A 9,105-nucleotide genomic window follows, 5' to 3' on the forward strand; every position below is an offset into this window, starting at 1 on the left:
GGAAACGAGGCCGGTTTTAGGGCTGCATTTGAAGGCTGCATGACATAAAAATGAAATGGGACAGGCCTTTCACCGGAAGTGACGTATGCGGCCTTAAAACCAGCCTTTGGAGGCTGCAGCCCTCGAATTGGGACACAGCCCTTGTCTTTGAGAGAACTTCCTGCTTTTAGTGTCACATGACCTATTCAAACAACTATCTATTACTTCTACTTCTTGCATGAACATAGACAAAAACAATTAGCGCCCTCAACTGGACAGAACCAAAATACATAGACATACACTTAGGCTACATTTATGTGATGACGGTCTGAACAGAAGATGCAAAGTGGCGTCTCGTCTTCTCTTTTGATTTCGCGTTTAGACGAGCGTTTTCATCTCGTTTAGTTTTGTTTTTCGATTGGGTATGCATGGCAGGTGACTAGGTGACGCTAGGTGGTGGTGATGTATGTGACGTAAATGTGTACGCAATGTGAGCAGATCTGACCAGAGTTTTGCGTCTTGGGCAGTGTTGACTGAAACGCTACAGTGGAGTGTATTCAACTTTTCCACTCTGGAGGGTGGTTTCAGATTTTTACATTTTTAAGCCCCAAAAACATCATCACCTTCTAAACAAAAGGCACTTCTGATAAAATATTTTGTCATTTTTACTCACAAGTGTTATTGATCCACAAAGGAAATAACTTTGACACAAGTGTATAATTCAATAATATATTAACAAAAAGTAAAAAAAAAATAATATATATATATATATATATATATATATATATATATATATATATATATATATATATATATATATGGTAATAATAAGTTATAAATAAGTAGCAAAAAAAGAAAGCAAGAGATTGGTGTCAAATAAGGCATAATTATATAGACGTAAATGTACAAGTCAAAATAAAATTGAAAATACATAAAAAAATATCTCTGCTATATACAAGAGGTCGTACAGTTGTATGGAGTGTGATATTAATGTAGTCCTGAATCTTTCACTGTTTGAGCGGAGTTGCAGGAGCCTGTTATATGTAAATGTAAATGTATAACGTTCAGCTCAATCACTTGCTTACCTTTATCCAAAGACAGTGTAACTAAGTGCACATACTTATAATCAAGAGCCCAGGCTTCAGAAGTGAATAGAGTCTTGGCGTTCGCAGGCCCCGTCAGCCTTGTACAGATTGTTGCGCAGCATGTCCTTCTGTCACTGCCACACTGAGCTGTAAGGATTCTGTTTGACATTTGCCTCTCTCTCCCCAAAAAACCACTGATTCACGCACCGCCTCATGACAACGCAGCCACGCTAAATGTTAAGTAATGTCATTTCACAGCCAGACACGGGCGCCCTCCAGCTGAGAATCCTCCACACGCTATAGGATTTATGTTGCCGCGGAGACAATAGGTTACGCAATGCAGTCGGATTGTGATAATGGCCAACGCGTCGGGTCGTTTCGTGTTTCGTAGACGTGATGAATGCTTGGCAGCTGTTTAACCTTCAGCCTGTCAGTCAGTGAAATGTTTTGGACATAGTTATAATTCGTGAGTCTTCTGAAATCCATCATCTCTTCTATGGTGGTCAAATGGTTGTTATTTTAGGCGGTTCTTGGAAAAAAATTGAGAAAAAGTTTCAAATAGAACTGAATGACTTTGAAAACAGCACATTTTCTGACTGGCATTGCAAATTGGTTCAAAATTCAGATTTTTAAACATTTTAATGTTCATGGGAATACTCATTTAACAGAAGACTGAAATATGAATTGCTAAACTAATACAATAACTGCATGCATTTCAAAACCCGTCCTACAATGTCAGCAGTTTTTGCATAACAAAACTAGTTATTTTATTTTTTGCACAGGGAATTGTGTAAGTCTTATTCATTGTTTTTATTAATTCACAAATTCATATTGTAATTTTGATTAGATTGCAATATTTGTTGTACCCCTATTTAAAGTTTTTGAGAACTTGTGAAATGTATAACTTAATGAAGGGTAATATGCGAAATCTAGCAATCTCTCCCAGGCTGTTTTCGAACACTTCTTACGTTTAGCTGTACAATTCTGTCCAATGCTCAGCCCACAAGCCTACATCATCCGTGACAATTTTCCATAAATATACAAAAGCAAGATACTAAACAACACACACTACAACTTCACAAACCTGATGCGACATGCAGTAGTTTAATTAGCAGGATGCAGGATCGTAATGTGGTAACGCTCTGAAGGGGAAGCGACTTAGCACAGAAAAAAAAAAAAAGTTATGTTACACGTTTTAAGTGTTAAAAGCAAAACAGTTAGCCTGATTCACCAGCTGGTTTCACTTCGTAGAAACGGTCTGACCTCACAGCATTAGGATTCATTCGCTTGACGGTAGGCAGGCACTTTTTTTATTTAACCAGTCATTCCTATTTGGTCGTGACGTATGTAATGCGCCGCTAATGGGTCTAACTGGTATATTAAGCTTTTCCCAAATCCCATAGGAAGAAGGACAATAACGTCTTTCTCCTTGATACATTTCACCAAACATTCTCTTTGTTCCGGCTATAAATCTTCGATCTCGGGAATTGTTGCCAACACGGAATGTATGGCTCTTCGCTGATTGGCTGGTGCCTGGACTCCGAATTCCAGGGTTCTTGCAAACCTTCTAGTGTATTCCGATTTCTGACCTAGTTGCTAGAGAGAAATGAAATTGAGCGGAGGCAATAGGTGGCACCAGCCTGTCAACAAAACAGTAACACGGCCATGTAAATATTTTTTTAGCAATTAATGCCCCCATAGACTGAAGTTTAATCCCTTTTCAAACTTTTTCTTTTTTTTTTTGTAACATATCCACAAGCCCTTAAGCCATATCGCCTTCTCACTGCTGTCATACTGTTCTCAGATGACAGATGACACTCAGATCTACGTCTCTCTGGCAGCAGGAGACTTGGACCAGTGAGTCACTTGGTCACTGCATCCAACAGATCAGTGTGTGGATGCAAAACAACTTTCTCCAGCTAAACTCTGACAAGACTGAAGTCATAGTGTTTGGTCCACAGAAACAAAGGACAGTGTCAGCAATCACCTCCAGTCTCTCGCTCTAAAACCTTCAAATCAGGCAAGAAATCTAGGGGTAATAATGGACTCAGACTTGAACTTTAACAGTCACATAAAATCAATAACATCTGAGCCTTTTACCATCTAAAAAACATAGCAAAAATCAAAGGTTTACTGTCTAAAGCAGACTTGGAGAAACTTATCCATGCATTTGTCTCCAGTAGGTTAGACTACTGTAATGGTCTGCTCACTGGTCTCTCCAAACGAGCTGTGAGACAGCTGCAGAACATCCAGAACATCCAGAACGCTGCAGCTCGGGTCCTTACTCGAACTAGGAAGTACGAGCACATAAGTCCTGTGCTCAGGTCTCTGCACTGGCTTCCTGTGCCTCAGAGAATAGACTTTAAAGCAGCTCTGCTTGTGTACAAGTCTCTCCATAGCCGAGCACCAAAGTACATCTGTGACATGTTAGTGTCATATGAACCATCTCGCACTCTGAGGACCTCAGGGACCGGCCTCCTGCTGGTGCCCAGAGTCAGAACTAAACAAGGGAGTCAGCGTTTCAGGTTCATGCAGCTAAAACCTGGAACAGTCTTCCTGAACATGTGAGACAGACTCTTCTGTGACGCTGTTTAAATCCAGACTCAAAACATTTCTGTTTAACTGTGCATATGACTGAAAGGTTTTCATTCCGCACTCTTCTCTCCAATTTATGTCTCTCTTTTTTAATTTTAATCTTCATGATTATTTATGTTTTGATTTGTTTTTATTATGATTTTAATGTATTTCTTATTCTGTAAAGCACTTTGAATTACTTTGTGTACGAATTGTGCTATACAAATAAACTTGCCTTGCCTTGCCTTGCCTTCTCTTCAACCTCTTTTTTTTATGAAGCAGGCTCTTACAATATTCATCCAGGCCCGGGGTGTGTCTCCGACTTGAAAAGTGTCTCGGAGAGGTTAGCTGTCCCTTGATTGTGGAGATGTTGGAAAGGCTGGAATAAGTGGACGTATCTCCGCGGGGTTCCTCCACCACTTCTGAGACGCATAGATCGGAATACAAATGAATGCGTCGAGCCAGCGTGTGGTGACAGAACCCTGGCCTTGTACGCCCTTTGTTTGCGTTGCGTCCTTGTGTAGCCCAATAATAATTCGCTTTGATCAAATCTCCCAGCTGTGGATTGTAAAGACTATGCTAAACAGATGCGAGGTACAGAATAGTGGAAACGCCATGACCACGCCTCCACACTCTATCCCCGTCCTCCTGCTGGAAATAAACAGGTCTTTTTATATCGCGGAGCAGGCACACAGCTGGCCAACCATCACACTGACAGATTTTCACCGCCGAGCTATTCATTAGCATTGTGATCAATTAGCATTCGGTTCCCAGATGACCAGTTGTGTGCGCCATAGCCTCGGCATATTTGGAAACAATGTCAGTTAGGGAAAGGGGTGGATCGCGTTGGAAAGCTGTTTGTTTACCCGTCTTTTTTGGGGACATTATTGTACAAGATATTGAGTTCTAATGTTTTGCTCCAGATTAAATTCAGATTTTAATAGCACTTTGGTTAGAGAAGTTGTCTTGATAGAGTAGGCTAAGCCAGGCCAATTACATCTCATATATATGTCAAAGTCAAGTTTAGTTGGAAGGAAACTGTTGGCTTGTGCTGTATATAAACCCATGGACTTCTGCCATTGAATATTCATCAAAATTACTCAACATTGCATTTTTATATATCTTTTTAAACACATCTAAATCAAAATATGTGGTTTTGGCGAGCAATTACTCCCTTGACTTGTAGCTGAACCTACCACGAAGTTGAACCCAGCTCAAACATCATTAAAACTCTCCAGCGGTAACAAGCCACTAGCCACCGTACGGGAGGCAGATGAACAATGTAAGAATTTGATCCATCGGAAACGAAGGAGGTGCCAATGATTGAAAGGGAAATCATGCAAACGCAGCACATGGGACTAACAAGGGAGTGTGCCATGATGGGCGTTTCTGCTTGATTTATATTAGTGCTACTGGAAGAGCTATGGGATCGGTATCGACGCTGTTCAAATGGAACTCCGTGTTGACGTCGATGAGGGCTTCTCAGCTTCTTACTGTTTTAAGTGTCAAAAAATTACATAAAACATAATACTATAACATTAACAAACTAATAATCTGGTTTGAACGTGTACCTACTATGCTTCAAGTGCGCAAACAAAGTGGTGGTCCGAGAAATTACTTAAAACAGTACTTCGCAAGTAACAATTTGGATAGAACATCTGATCTACTGAAACTACTTCTACTACTACTACTACTGCTACTACTACTACTACTACTACTACTACTACTACTACTACACAGATAAGTATAATTCAAGTAAACTGAATATTGTAGCATAGTTTTGGAGTGAAGTAGTACAAGTAAATGTACCCACTATACTTAAAGTGTGCAAGAAAGTGGTGATCCAAGAAATTCCTTAAAACAGTACTCTGCAAGTAATTGGATATAACATATGATCTACTGAAACTACTACTACTACTACTACTACTACTAATGTAATACTGTAGCTTACTTTTGAAGTGAAGTCAAGTAAGAGTGCCTACTATACTTCAAGTGTACCAAAATGTGGTGGTCCAAGAAATTACTTAAAGCAGTTCTCTGCAAGCAACTGTTTGGATATGACATCTGATCTACTGAAACTACTACTATGACTACGACTACTACTATGGCTACTACTATTGCTACTCAAAGAAGTACAATTTATGTAAATGTAATACTGTGGCATAGTTTTGGAGTGAAGTCAAGTAAGAGTACCTAGTATACTTTAAGTGCACAAAGCGGTGGTCCAAGAAATTACTTAAAACAGTACTCCACAAGTAACTGTTTGGATAAAACATCTGATATTCCGAAACTACTACTACTAATAATACTACAACGACAACTACTACTACTACTGCTCAAAGAAGCACAATTTAAGTACATGAGTGAGTTTGACACAGAATTACAGGACTTAATCAAAGATTTATGAAAGTGTTAACGATTAATCAAGTACACACACACACACACACACACACACCATTAACCACAATCAGAAGTCACACAAAGGATTCCGTGCACCTCTGGCCTTCAGTAAAAACAGATTAGCTGACTGATTGGTTAGCAGAGATTAGTTAGATAACCGGATCCGGGAGACCAAAAAGTCCCTCGCCACCAAGTCCTGTGGGGCAAGACATCGCGTGCGAAATGTCAAGTAGCCTGAGAATGAAGTTGAGCGAGAAGAGCGTTAATGGAGCCGTTTGGGAGCTGCCACTGTGTCAAATGCAACTTGTTAGAATGAGATCAAGAGAGGCCGATGAATAATTAGCATATTTAAGATTGGCAGTGCTGCGCAGCTGAGGCCAGTTCTCCGCTCGCTGCATGGGGCCCTGAGAGGTGGATTTTACACCCATGACATGGAAATCATTGGGTAATTAATACGAGGGCGTCTTGACACTGGCAGAAATCAGCATTTATTTTTGCAATACATTCTGAACGGTCTTTTAATAAATAAAATTGACAAGATAACGCCCACTTGGACAATCAGAAAAAAATGTCCAAAGTTCAAGATTTAAACTCGAAGTGCTAAACCAAAACAAATACCACACAAATTTCCCATAATTTTGTCCTTCAACATGAAACTTCCACATGCCCAGTGATGGGAAAAATACTTTGAAATGTATTTAGTTACAGAATACTGAGCACCTGCATTAAAATCTACTCTGTTACATATTCTGATACATGGTCCAGTCAAAGTACTGTATTCTGAATATTTAGAATAGTTTTACACTTTTTATTATAATGTAAAAACATGACCTATAATTACAAACAGGATGATTTTTGTGATTCCATTTTTTATGCATAAATTTACTGTATTTTTTGTACTATAAGGGGCAATTAAAATCCTTTCATTTTCTCAAAAATCGACAGTGTGCCTTATTATCTGATGCGCCTTATGTTTTCATTCTGGTTGTGCTTACTGACCTCGAACTGATTTTATGTGATACACGGCGCTCAAAATTCTGTCAAAATGTTTTAGTACGACTTTGGTAAGTGACAAAGCCGCACCTCTTGATGGATTGTCTAACAGAAGTTGACCGCATCAGTGCACAAGGAGCAAGCTGTTTTTTTTCCAGCGCTTATAGTTTATGCAAATGGTCCATGTGGTTTTGAGTTTTGTTTCTGTAAAATGTAAACAAATGTGCACAAAGCTGCATTTAACAAATTATTACTCAATGTATATTTGAGTCCTTCTCGTAGGGAAAAAAACCCAAAAAACTTAAACTATCCACATTCACATTCATAAATACACATTCACCAAGAGAGGGAGGCAATGCCGGGTGAATTACGCCACGATCTGCCAATGGATCGTGGATGCCTGGGTTAAGGGATCAATCTCAAGTGTCGTCCGTTTGTTTTGCTGTTATAATCCGGTGTGCCTTATGTATGAAAATATACAAGAGAGTCCAGCATTAGTGATATTGCGCCTTATAATTCGGTGCACCTTATAGTCCAAAAATATCGTATGTGTAATAAATAATAATCCAAATAATCACGGATTGCAGGAGAGATATCATGCAGTTTGAAGCCAAAACTGCAAAATTAAGTACCACCAAATTAAATAGTTAATGTACCTGAATACAGTTACTAAAGATTTGCATTGATCTGTAAATTTATTCAGTTACTTCCCAACACTGTTTTTGCCAAGGTGTCCATAAGAGTAAAAAATACGCTCAAAAAATGTGATCTGTACAGTGCTCTTAGCTAAATGAAATGCACTGTAATAACTACTAGTATATGGGTAGCTCCTGGTTTTGCTGGTCTACTCAAAAAAAAAAGTGCTTTCTAACAATACGCTCTGCCTCTCTATTGCTGAATCTGAGTTTTCCCATTCTTTTGTTCTGCCTGAGCCAATACGAAGCTGTTTTCAGACAAGGTGAAAGCGTGTGTCAATTAAACCTCTTTCCCCACTTCACCCTTGGCTTCAAAGCTACGGCAAGCGCGAGGGCCCAAATAATTAATTACACTTTGCAACGGTGGAAAATGTCAGAAGCAATGAGAGGTGTGTTTGGAGGCGTACCATACCGCTTTCATTTTAACTGTACAGGGTATAGAAATAATCCTATGCCAGTGGTGGGTTAGTAATTACATTTTATACTGTACTCACGCCATTGGGAACTTTAACATTGCTTCGGGGGCTTTTGTTTGATTCGGCGCCCCCTACTGTGCCTTCTTTAACTCCCTGCTGCGATGATGACCAGCGTATGCCAGTGTTTTGCCTGACAATGTGTGTGATGCATATTTTATATTAGATCTCTTGTTTCATACAGCGCTGTTTTCCACCAATGAGCAGCTAGAAGGCAAAGATGGTGTTTTCAGTGGAGTTAAGTGGAATTCAACACTGCTGGTCAAAATCTTTAGAACCACACACTTTTTCTAGTTTTTTACTGTATATTGAGCCATTTCACTCTGAAATGAAGCATAGAATAAATATGCAGTTTGAGTTGAAAATAAATCATGGAATCAATTTATAGACCAAAATGCATTCTAAACTTTTGATTCATCAAAGTAGCCACCTTTGGCATATTCTTCAGAAAGTTCTTCCCAAGTCTGTTGCAGAAGTTCCCATAAATGTGTGGCACTTGTAGGTTGTTTGGCTTTCACTCTTCTGTCCCAGTTCATCCCAAACCAACTCGATGGAGTTTAAGTCTGGAGACTGTGCTGATCACTCCATGTTTTTCAAGCTCACCGTCTTGTTCTTTTTGCTTGAGGTAGTTTTGGTAGAGCTTGGACGCGTGTGTTGTTATCTTTTTATTTCAAGCTATTCATTGGTAGCCAAACTGGTGCCACTAGTGCCTTCGCTCAATTTCATTTCTCTCCGGTGACTAGGTCAGGAATCGGAATACACTAGACGATTTGCAAAAACCCCAGAAGTGCGAGTTCAGGCACCAAGCCAATCAGCGAAGAGCCACACATTCTGTGTTGGCAACGGCTCCCGAGATTGAGGATTTAAAGCCAGAACAAAGAGAATGATGAATGTGAATTTTATCAA

This window comes from Boleophthalmus pectinirostris, unplaced genomic scaffold (assembly GCF_026225935.1).
Source record: "Boleophthalmus pectinirostris isolate CB_2022bp ecotype Guang Dong unplaced genomic scaffold, ASM2622593v1 HiC_scaffold_11, whole genome shotgun sequence".
NCBI classification, from domain to species: Eukaryota; Metazoa; Chordata; class Actinopteri; order Gobiiformes; family Gobiidae; genus Boleophthalmus; species Boleophthalmus pectinirostris.